This window comes from Protopterus annectens, chromosome 13.part0, assembly GCF_019279795.1.
Source record: "Protopterus annectens isolate FY-2018-M chromosome 13.part0, PAN1.0, whole genome shotgun sequence".
Taxonomy (NCBI): domain Eukaryota; kingdom Metazoa; phylum Chordata; order Ceratodontiformes; family Protopteridae; genus Protopterus; species Protopterus annectens.
This window is the reverse complement of record NC_056747.1, coordinates 343780207-343792428: the sequence shown is the minus strand read 5'-3', so window position 1 is coordinate 343792428 and position 12222 is coordinate 343780207. Positions and strand designations below refer to the sequence as shown.

Below are 12222 nucleotides of genomic sequence, written 5' to 3'. Positions count from 1 at the left end.
TATTCATAAAGTAGCAGAAAGTATTCTAAGAACTAAGCAAACACTGGAATGAAGAAAGGAGATTTTGCCAGTAGGGATGATTGCAAGTAGGGGTACAGAAAATAGGCAAGAGAGTCTAGAATTTACTGGAGAAAACTGACCAAGGAACCAAGATGTTGGAGCTAATAATTAGGGAGGGAAAGGTGACAGAGTGAGATGAGGCCAAGAAGTTTGGACTGCAGTTTGGAGACTGCCTTCCCTGCCAGGTATTTATATCAGAGTATAGGCAAAGAGAAAGAAATAGGAGAGACCTACGTGAAATACCTGCTTTGATAGAGTAGTTGAATCCAGAACTGAAGGTGCTGTTGAAAAAAGATAATTAGTAGAGTATATAAAATATTGCATGATAACTATAAAAATAAATCTGAGTGGTGAGAGTAGATTGGGAAGAGAATCTGGAAAAACAGTTTTTGAGGGAACACTGGGAGGACATATGTATGATTCCCAGGTATACAACCATTTCATAAGGTTTAGGATTTTTGCTTGGATGTCTTTACATAGTTATTTTTATACCCTAATCAGACTTCCATTAATTTTTCTTTAGGTTGTTTGCAAATGTTGGAGGTGTGATAGAGAAAAAAGGTTACAGGGAACATTGTTTTTGGGAGTGCAGTGAAATGGCAGAGTTTAAAAAATTCATATAGAATACTCTGTAAGATGTATTTAAGGATCAAAATACTATAATTGTGGCAATGATTCTTTTGAGCTGGAATACTGGATCTGAGGTACCTAGACGTAATAAGGCCTTATTATATTTAATTCTATTGGCTGCCAAAGCATTTACTTATGGAAATCAAAAGGGTCTGTATTACATAGCCAAAGTTCTGTAGCTCCGAACACCTAATGGATGAGCCATTATGTTCGAAGTTACAGAACTTCGAATATGTAAAAAAAAAAAAAAAAAAAAAAAGAAAACTACACAACAGACAAAACAATAACTTGTAAGCAGGGGGGCACCCCTCACATCCCCCCGCTACTTAAATATACCAACTCTGAGATCACACCACATTATAGTGAATGGAAACCTCCACTTATGGAGATTTCCATTCAAACGCTCGAACTTTTGCAAATTCGAACGTATGGTCTCGACCCCATATGTGATTTAAACTTGTAAACGTTCGACTACTTGATAGGAAGCCAAATCAAAATGTAAACTAACCGTGCTTGAAAAAAGAAGGAACATATTATATATACATAATTAGAATTTGTGGGAATAATACATGCAGAATAATATTCAGGAGAAGTAAGGTTTAAGGGAAGGTAAGAACTGAGCAATTTATGTAATACCGAACTTGAATGGTGGTTTTAACTTTTAGGTAATGTATAGTATGTGTAAATGAAAAAATGTTAATATGGTTTGGTTTCTATTACATTAGTGTGCGTGTTTGTGTAATTGTTCTTAAGCGATAATTTAATAAAAATGTTTAAACAATCTATGCATATTTCTCTCCCAGTTCCCTCATTGTACTCAGATGTCCAGTAAAGGTGACTGGTTTAATTTTTCCACGTTTTTTTCAAAGCCCTTTAAGCTTTTTTGGTTAGTCTTCCTTCTCCTTCTCTTCTTCTACTTTAACAATAAAGAATCTTATTTTGAGGAGAAAAACCTTTTTGATTTAGGCCAAGAGGATTTTAGACCATGCTTCTTCATGGATGTCTTTCCCTTCTGTTTTTGAATTAGATTCTTATACTCAAATATTGTATTAAGATTTAAAGGTATAACAATTCTGGACAGAAAAAAGGAACATGTGTTTTTAAAAGAAATTAACTATACTAATGAAAAAACTTCATAGTAGTATATTAAAAAACAAACTATTTACTTAGGTGTCTACTTAAACAAAAACAATCATTGATCATTCCGATTATAATTCCATGTCATATTGCATTCAGTTTTCCCAACTATCTCTAACTTTTAACCAGGATTTGTGGTACAAAGTGACTTTTATCAGTTCTCATCTTGATTGTAGATAATTCTAGTTAAGAAACATTAATTGCAATATTCTTGAATTTTTTAAATGAAGGAGAAGCCTTACTTTTCTAATTTGTAGCAATTACTTTACATGCAGCAGCTAGTAAACTCCATAAAAGTGAATATTTTGATTTGGCAACGCATTTAGGTATTGGAACTTTAAACAAAATCCAAGATTTAGTTAACCGAAACTTGTCAATAAAAACTGTTTGCAAGAAAAAAATTCAGTTTTCCCCAAAATGAATTCAGCAACGTACAGTCATAAAACATATATTGCCAATCCGCTTTTAATTTGTAATTTACATACCCAACACCCAAAGTCTTGTATAAACATTAATTCCATTTTGTGGCGAGTAAAACAAGTTGTATGCAGAAATTTCCAAGAACACTTTCATTGCAATGAAAGAGTTGTTTTTTTGAAGAAATTAACATTGTTTTTATCATCCTCACTAGGAAGTTGATTAGCAATAACTATATAATAGTCCCAAAATTTTCTTAATGATTTTGTATTTTTGCCTACTTTATGTATTCTAGATAGGTACTCTTTTCCTATTACAGATGTTCTTCGTGTGTCACTGTTGCAGTCATTACATTTGGGTTGTAAGCTTGCAGGTAGCCTTCAATCGGCCTGATTAGTAAAGTCTTGGGTCCTGCTTCGGTTGCTGTCCCTTCTTCCATGACGTCAGGTTGTTAGGGGTATAAAACATGCAGCCGATGCCATTACATCAGTCTTTCTTGCCGTGCAGTGCCTGAAGCAGAAGTAGTTCGCAAGTGCCGGTCGGCCGACCTCTGAAATTTTCACTAAGTACCCCGTTGGGGAAACTTTTTCTTGCTCTTTGCTGATGTCAGTAAAAGTTAATAATTGCATTACTTGTGGAAAGCAAATACCTCACAAAGATTTTCATTCATACTGTATTCCTTGCCTAGACCCTGACCACGACGTACCTTGCTGTCGGATTTTGTGCTTTATTTAATCAGCGCACTGTCCGTCGTCTGTATATTTTCGCCTCTAAATATTTCAGTTCTTGGTTTAATTATCCTGAAATGTTGTCGGTTAGCCATCCGACTACCGGGATTCCAAAAAAATGTAAAGATAAAGACAGAGACAGGCCGCCAAGGTCCAAAACTGCCGACTATGCTTCTCCTAAGCCAGTTTGCCGGTACTCCGTGAGGAGCTTTCACAGCCCCTGATACCTGCTACTTCTGATTCGCAGGCCTCTACTGAGATCCATTTGGAGTCTGGTATGCCGCGAGATGCTTCAACTATGGAACAGGTGGATGTCTGTACCTTGGATGGGTCCGGAGCCGCTGTGCAGGCACCTGCTTCTGAGTGTATATTTAGGCCTATGGACTTGCATATTAAACCGACACCACCTTCTTCACTTGGGCCTAAATCTCAAACCATGCCTAAAAAAACGACACCCAGGCCTCTATACCTAAAAAACAAATTATAAGAATGGCTGAAGATTTAATAACACTAATCAGGGGTAGCCAACCCCACCCCCCTTTTTAAGAGGCCTAAGACTGAAGTTGTTTATGAATCTTCTAACCAGGATTCTGTTTTTTCTGATTCTTCTGATGATCTGGATTTGGCCTTATCTACTTATGAGGATTCTGATGCAGAAGACTCCATTCCCTCTGCTTCCTCTCCAGAGAATTTTTCTTTTGGGGAAACCTTGCGTACTCTAAGGGAGCATTTCCACTGGGAAAGCCAGGATTTTTCTGATTCAGAAAAGAGGCTTAGGGATTTCTTACTCCTACCTCAGCATAGGCCTTTAGCTATTCCTCCTGTACTAGACATTGTTGATGATGCTTTTTCACAATCTAGTTTGGCCCCTGATTCCTTGCCTTCTGTTCCCAGAAAAACTGACAGATACTACAGGGTCCCTGAGTCACACAAGTTCCTTTTTAAAAGTTCTATTGCGGATCCAGAGACTATTTCACAAGGGCCCAAGGGCATTAAGGCTTTTACTGCTAAAAATCCTACCCCTTCTGATAGAGACTCCAGCGGGCGCTGGATAGATGGGGTAAGAAGGTTTACACTTCTACAACCTTGGCCATTAGGGCTTTAAACTGCCAGTTTCATATGTTAAAGTATCAGCAACATGTTATTGGATTGCTTAAACAGAAAATTATGTTGATTCCTGACTGTGTGGAAAATAAAGAATTACAGAATTTAATGCATTCTGCTTAACAAGTTGGAAAACATACTTTGCAATGTGGCTTTGATTCATTAGAGGCCTCTTGCAAGGCTGCTGTTACTGGGTCTGTGCTCAGAAGGCATGCTTGGCTAAAGGAGCAATCTTTGCCTGATCATGTTAAAGCTAAATTGTTGGATGCTCCCTTAAGTCAGGACCGCCTGTTTGGCAACAAGGCTGAGGAAGTTCTTAAAAAGATGGAAGATAAAGCTAAATCTATGCAAACTGTTAAAGATTTCTTATAAGTTCAGCCTCCTAGATTTAGTAGGCACTGGCCATCTAATAATTGGTCCTTTCCAGCCCCTTCCAGGTCTTTTCAAGCCAAACCCAGACACAGCAAAAACCCCAGGTTTCAGTCCCAGGGGACACACAGGACTAAGCAGTGGGGGGCCTCCACTTCCAAATCTGGGAGTAATAACACTCCACCCTATGGTAAACTGTCTCAATGACCTCTGTTTAAAATTTCCAAGCCCTTGTCAACTGACTGCCCCTTTGGGGGGAAAGATTGCTCTTCATGCAAAGAACTGGGAACTCATTACCCAGGACAAATGGGTTTTAAATATAGTGTCCTAGGGATACAGATTTCACTTTCACACATTGCCAACACCAAGCAGGTGGCCGGACCTACCCCCAAATCTGTGGGCAGAGGCCCAAAAACAAGTACTTTCTCTCTTAAGCAAGGGGGCTAAACAACTGGTACCAGAAGAGGAAAAGGGACAAGGTTTCTACTTGAGACTTTTCTTGGTACCCAGAAAAGACAATTCATGGTGTACTATCCTAGACCTGTCTACTCTAAAACACCTTTTTGGAGATTCCAAAATTCAGGATGCTGACTCTAGACCAATTACTTCCTATGCTAGCCAAAGATGCCTGGTTTTCAACACTAGATTTAAAAGAAGCATACCTGCACATCCCATTCAGGGAATCTTGCAGAAGATGCCTATGCTTCAAAGCAGGCTAAACGCACTGTCAGTTCTCTGCACTGCCCTTTGAGAATATCCTGCACCCAGGATATTCTCAAAGTGCCTAGCTCCAGTTATTGCATTTTGCAGGCAAATAAATATTCAAATATACCCATTCCTGGATGATTGTCTAATTCAGGCAGAAAGCCAGGACATACTTTTGAATCATCTGGCCTTTGTACAAAGGGTTCTAACTTGTCTGGGGTACATCATAAATGAAAAGAAATCGTACCTGGTACCCTGTCAACAAATTATATTCCTGGGAGCAAGCTTGAGTACAACTTCCCAGATGGCTTACCTCACACCAGAAAAACAAATTCAACCTTCTTCAAACAAGTGGCCACAAAACCCTGCTCTCTGCAAGACAAATACTGCAAGCCTTTGGGTTCATGGCCTCTTGCATTCTTCTAATTCCATATGCAAGACTGCATATGAGGAAACTACAGTGGTATCTAAAAAGCCTATGGTGTCAACATTCTCAGGATCTAGAAGCAATGATTCCTGTCATACCTTGCCTATGCCTAGAATTCCTTTGGTGGGCAGAGGCCTGCCACCGAAACAAGGGGCTACCTTTCACACCACCCCCTGCCACCCAAACCCTAACAACAGATGCATCAGACTATGCATGGGGGGGCTCACCTGGCAGGGAAGTGCATTCAGGGCAAATGGAACCCAAGTCAAATGCACCTGCATATCAGTCAAAAAGAAATGTTAGCTGTACAGAATTCTCTGACAGCTTTCAAGGTCCACATTCTTCCGGGACAACTTATGGTAAAGAATGACAACACCACTGTTATGTGGTACATAAACAAGCAGGGGGGTACACATTCTTACCCCCTCTGCAGACTAGCCATGGCATTGTGGAACACAGCCTTGAGCTACCAAGTGCACCTACAAGCTCAATTCCTGCCAGGAAAATTAAATACAATGGCAGAAACCTCATGGACCCAAACGAGTCGAAACTGGAACCAAGGATTTTCATCATGTTGACAAGCAAATGGGGGGAGCCCGGATATAGACTTGTTTGCCTCTCCCCAAAACTATCAGTTGGACAAACCAAGGATAATTTTGATTGCTGTAGACTGGTCACGCCAACACTGGTATCTCCTCCTGCGCAGTGTGTCTAGGTTATCTCCATCATGGCACCTGCTTCAGACTCTTTCCCTGCTGTCTCAGCAGGAGAACCAGATTCTGCACCCTCAGCTTCTAACACTGAACCTTGCAGCCTGTCTAATTAATCTCTCCTTCACCATCCCTCAGCAAACCTTTGATGGATATCATTTTAGAGGCAAGGAGGCTTAGTACTAGAAAATCTTATGCTGAAAAATGGAAAAGATTCTGTGTCTTGAAACAATCTCAAGGGATGAGCACAGCAGCGCCCCGTTTACCTGAGATTTTACAATACTTAACTGAGATGCTTCTCAAGGGCCTGTCTTTTTCCTCCATTAACATCCACGCCTCAGCCATTTCAGCTCATTATAACACAGAACCTCCCCTCTTCTCTCATCCACTGCTCAAGCAGTTCCTCAGAGGGGCCAAAAGACCACCCAGGAGAGCTCCAACCTCAACCTGGGACCTTAACTTTGTTTTGGAGAAATTCACTCTACCTCCTTTCGAGCCAGCTGGTACTGCAGACTTAAAATTTCTGTCTTGGAAAACAGCTTTCCTTTTAGCAATCACTTCAGCTAGAAGGGTATCTGAATTACGCACCCTTTTGGCAGTGGAGCCTTTCATTATCTTTCATGCAGACAGGGTGTCCCTCAGAACCAATCCATCCTTCATGCTCAAGGTGGTATCCAGTGTGGCTCTTAATCAGTCTGTTCATTTGCCAACCTTCTTTCCCAATCCACAGAACAAAGAGGAACGGATACTGCATTCCTTAGATGTGCACAGACAACTTAGATTCTACTTGGACAAGACTAAACCTCAAAGGAAATCTGAACAACTGCTGGTGGCATTTGCTGCAGGGGCAGAGGGGAAGGCTATTTCAAAGCAAACCATTTCTAAATGGATAGGCCATTGCATTCATTTTTGCTATAAGCACCATGGAAAACCTACTCGCCAGGGGATCAGACCTCCCGCCACCAGGGCCGCATCTACCTCTACAGCCTTTCTCAGAGGCGTCCCTACCAGGGACATTCTAGAAGCTGCAACCTGGAGTTCTGTACATACTTTCACCAAGCATTATCATTTGCCAAGTTCCTCTAAATCCAGAGCTGGCATTGCCACTGCAGTCTTGCAGGGCCTTATAGCTTGTCCTAATGCTATCTAAATCCTCCTCCCAACCTTAGCTTTGGGAATCTACCCAAATGTAATGACTGCAACAGTGAAACACTAAGAGCATAGTACAGTTATATACACTTACCATAAATCTAGATGTTCAAATGTATTCACTGTTGTAGTCCTGGTTACCCTCCCTCCAGCCCCCCAACTTCTTTTGGCTATACCTCTACTTTCCTTTACTATGCTTAAAAGCCTTTTTGGTGTATTTGCTTTTTTGTTGGAGGTATATCATTGTACTTTTATATTTAATTGCTCCCCATTAGGGGAGCACCTGACATCTGGGGCAAGAAAAACTGATGTAATGGCATCTGCTGCATGTTTTATACCCCTGATGACCTGATGTCGTGGAAGAAAGGACAGCAACCGACGCAGGACCCAAGACTTTGTTAATCAAGCCGACTGAGGGCTACCTGCAAGCAGATAACCCTAATGTAATGACTGCAACAGTGAATATACTCTAACATCTACATTTATGGTAAGTGTACACTATCTTTAATGGTTATATGCATCAACTCTAGCTTATTAATATATAAAAGTATACTATTTTTGTAAAAATATTTTTTTCTTTATTAAAATGATTATCATCATTGTAAAAAAAAATATATATATATATATATATATATATATATATATATGTATATATATATATATATATATATATATATATATTCCAACTATCCTGTTATCCATTCTCATTTAGATGATTTAGTGTTAATCTAGGTTTACTATGGTACCATAATGATTTTTTTTTGTTTAAAATATTAGTATAATTAATATTTCACTAATATTTGATAAAATCTCTCGGTACGCCATTCTATTATCTGGAACTATATATTTGGAAAATTTCTTACATCGTGTTTTTTACAACTTCTAAGTAATACTTTAGTTTTGTTGTCATTAAATTTAAGACAAGAAAAATTTGGAAGAATTCTATTGTCTCAAAAAATAAAACTTGCAGTGAACAGCCATAATCATTCAAATTTAATAAAATATTTACAAACGATTTAATTTTAGAATTCAAGTGATTGCAGAATTGTAAACATTTGATGTTAGCATTAAATCTAATGCAATTAGCAAATGGTTCTAACACCAGGGCGAATAGTAACTGTGACAATGGACATCCTTGCTTAGAACCGTTATTAATTGGCCTAGAAGTATATGAGCCAATCTTTATATAACCTAAATATTTTTCATGTACCAGTCTTATTAATCATATAAAATCATGTGAAAAAACATAATTCCTCCAAAGCCAATAGCAAGTAATCCCTATAAACTGAATCAAAGGCACTATTGATGTCTAAACTCACTACAGTCAAACTTCCTTTTGTAGCATTGATATAGTCAATTATTTTGAGTATTCTTTTAATATTAACATATGAGTTTCTATTCAATATGAGACAAGTTTGATCTTCATCAGTCAGCAAAGGTAAAAACTGTTTCATTCTGTTAGCTTGTGTTGCCATAAAATTCTTATAATCAACATTTAATAGGGAAATTTGTATATAAGATGAATATTCCATCTTTGTCCAACTTAAAAATTGGAGAACCTTTTGTATATTTCCAAGATTGGGGATATTTTTTAGCTTCTTTAACTAATGTAAACACTCTTAACAATATTGCAAGAGCTTCCTTGGGTATTAGTTTATACATCTCATGAATAACACCATCAGTTCCAGGAGCTTTGTTTAATTTTAATTTATTAATTTGAAATTTAAGTTCAGACATTAAAATAGACTGATCTGTTAATTTTGTATGCTCTTCTATTAGTTTATTTTTGATATGTTTCATAAAAATAGATTTTATTATACTTGGTGATTCTGTTACTTGGTTGCACAAATTAATTGAAGTAAAGTATATTTTAAATGCTTCTATAATATTTTCTAAATCTGAAAGTTTTTTTTTAGTTCCAGGAAAGTTAGTCAGTTTTATGATTTAATGTTTCTAGGTATTTTTTATCTCTTCAAGTTCTTTGAGTTTTTATTACCTTTTTGAATATTCAGTTTATCTACTTTCATTTGTAGCTCTAATAGTTCTTTATCACATTGTTTTTCCTTCTTAATATACAAAGATAGAATTTTACTATATATGTGTGTGTGTGTTTGTGTGTGTATAAATTTCGGATGCATCTTTGGTTAAATTTGTATTTGTAAAGGATTGAATTTCTTTGTTATAAAATTCCTTAAAATATTTTAGGTTAGTTACATATGATGGAATTCTACTAATAGAAGTACTTTTTAGCACTCAATTTCAATTCAAATGTAATTGCAGTATGATCAGATAATGGACATGAGACAATTTTAACTGTATCTAATTTCACTATTATATCACTTGAAATATATACTCTATTCTAGATCGAGTACCATGTCTATGCAAACATGTGTAAAAAAAAATAATGAATTTGCATCTGAAAATTTATGTCCTTAATATTAAACATATCTATGAAGTCCATTCATTTTTTTAGAGGATGCTGGTTTCCTACGCTTATTTATTGTCAATATCGCAATCATTTAAGATACAATTAGTCACCAGCTAAAATTATACTTCCTTTAGAGTAATGTATAATCTCCTCAAACTGTTGTTTAACCACTTTAGCTACTAATCTGGGAATCCATTAAATATTAGAGAGTATAGTCTTCCATTTAATTCCAAAGTTACTAGACAGAACATCCCAAGTTTATCATTGTATGTAGTTATGATTTTAGGCATTAACACTGAGTTTTTCCATAAAATTGCAACACCACTTGTCTTTTGTTTGTGACGTGAACTAGTAAGTACTGAATAGATATTTGTATGAAGTCTATTAATGTCTTCTTGTATTAAATGTGTCTCCTGTAAGAAAACGACTTTGGCATTAAACATTTTTAAATATTTGTGTAAACTCCCCCTTTTACATCTTTTACTCAAACCATTTACATTGATAGAAATGCACTTCATATACATTGCATCAGTATAAGTATAGTTAGTCATGTCTTCTTAAAAATGTAGGAAAAAAGAAAAAAAAATGTAATTCAAAACATAACTTTTTCGCAGATATGACTCAAAATGATTGTGTATGTTTATCAATCAATCTTAAACTGTTAATATTCATAGACACCAAACTATAAGTAGTTAAAATTGAAATGTTAAACCATTAAATAAAAGGTAAACCACACAGTCCCAGGGGTTTAAGATACCATGTTTGAATAGCATCTTTATTCAAATGTTCCATCTAATGTTCCCACCCAAAACTAGCCTTCTCTGTATCTGAAGGCTAAACTCATATAAAAGGTTACTTGTTAAACATATATTGACTTAAGAAAAGGTAACCTAATATTAATCTATTTACTGTAATTACATTTAGCACTTATGAGGACAGTATGAGGAGAACCCACAATTCAAATTAACTAGACCTCAAGAAACCTTATCACCTACAGCTATTACTGTGTCAACAGTTATTACCTACAAAGGTGTAACTCTTAAATGTTTCTACTTCTTATTGTGTGTTATGTAATCATCAGTTAACAAATATGTATATATAAAACTTTCACTTCTGTACTGAAATATAGCATATACTAATGTTTCCCTTCCCGTAATATAAAATAAAACAAATTATTTCTCGTATTAAGCAATTTTGTATTTCTCCTCTATGCTCACTTGTAATAAATCAATATACAGTAAGTTGTATAACATGATAAATGAGTAGCATAGTAATGATGTATCTTATAGTTAAGTAATGCATAAATATAAATACATTATTAATATGAAAAGACCAGTTTCAATAGAGGAGTGAAAAGCAGTCGGTTATGAATAAAATTGTAATATGACCTTTCATATTTATCTTATAATATGCAGCATATTGGATTGACAAAAAAGTTTTTCCATCTTTAACTTTTCAAGTATAACTTTGGTAACATAGATTTGAAATTAACTGATGCAATCTACTAATATCTAATAAAGGTTTTATTTATATGTCTGACTTTACAAATGACTGATTAGGATGAATTGAGCAAAAATGCAGTTTTATATCTAGTTATGTACTGCTGAATTATATAATAAGATTCTGCAAATGAAATTAAGAAGTTATGTACTTACCATAACATTCCATGTGAGTTGTTCATCTCGCCTTCATTCTTTACTGATGGGTTTGTAGCCTATCCCTTGGCTCTGATACGGCCAATTGCAAAGCTCGAGGTCTTCAAATAGCTCGAGGCCAAGTCCCTGTCCCATGATGCACCTGTAAATTACCTTGGATCTTGTTTGCTGCGTATACTAATACCATATGTCATTCATTCACTCCCAGAGAAAGGAATAGAAGGATGGAGTAACCAGGATGGATACAGTATCTCGGTCATCTATCAGCCCAGGAGGGGAAGGATGGAGAGACATAAGAATGAAGTCAAGATGAACAACTCACATGGAACGTTATGGTAAGTGCATAACTTCTTTATGTGAAGTTGTTCAGTCTCACCGTTCATTCTTTACTGATGGGTAGCGTCCCAAGCACCATCAATCTCGGGTGACTCATGGGAGTATATTTCTCAGGACCGTGGATCCAAAGGAGGCCTTGTCCCTGGAGGACTTGTCAGCTTTGTAATGAGTGATAAAGGTATGAGGTTTTGACCAAGTGGCTGCTGCACAAATGTTATCAATGGGAAGTCTGGCACAAAAAGCAGATGATGTAGAAGCTGCTCTGGTTGAGTGAGCTCTAATCTTGCATTTCAAAGGCATTTTGGCAGCTGAATAGGCAAAGGTGATGCAATCAAATAACCATTTAGACAGAGTTGTTTTAGCCACT

The 12222-nt window shown here is 36.7% G+C and overlaps 1 protein-coding gene across 2 annotated transcripts in view; it reads left to right on the top strand.

The window, feature by feature from the left end:
• AMOT (angiomotin) overlaps nt 1-12222 on the top strand; it is a 1515905-nt gene that overhangs the window by 211427 nt on the left and 1292256 nt on the right. The gene's annotated exons all lie outside the window — the stretch shown is intronic.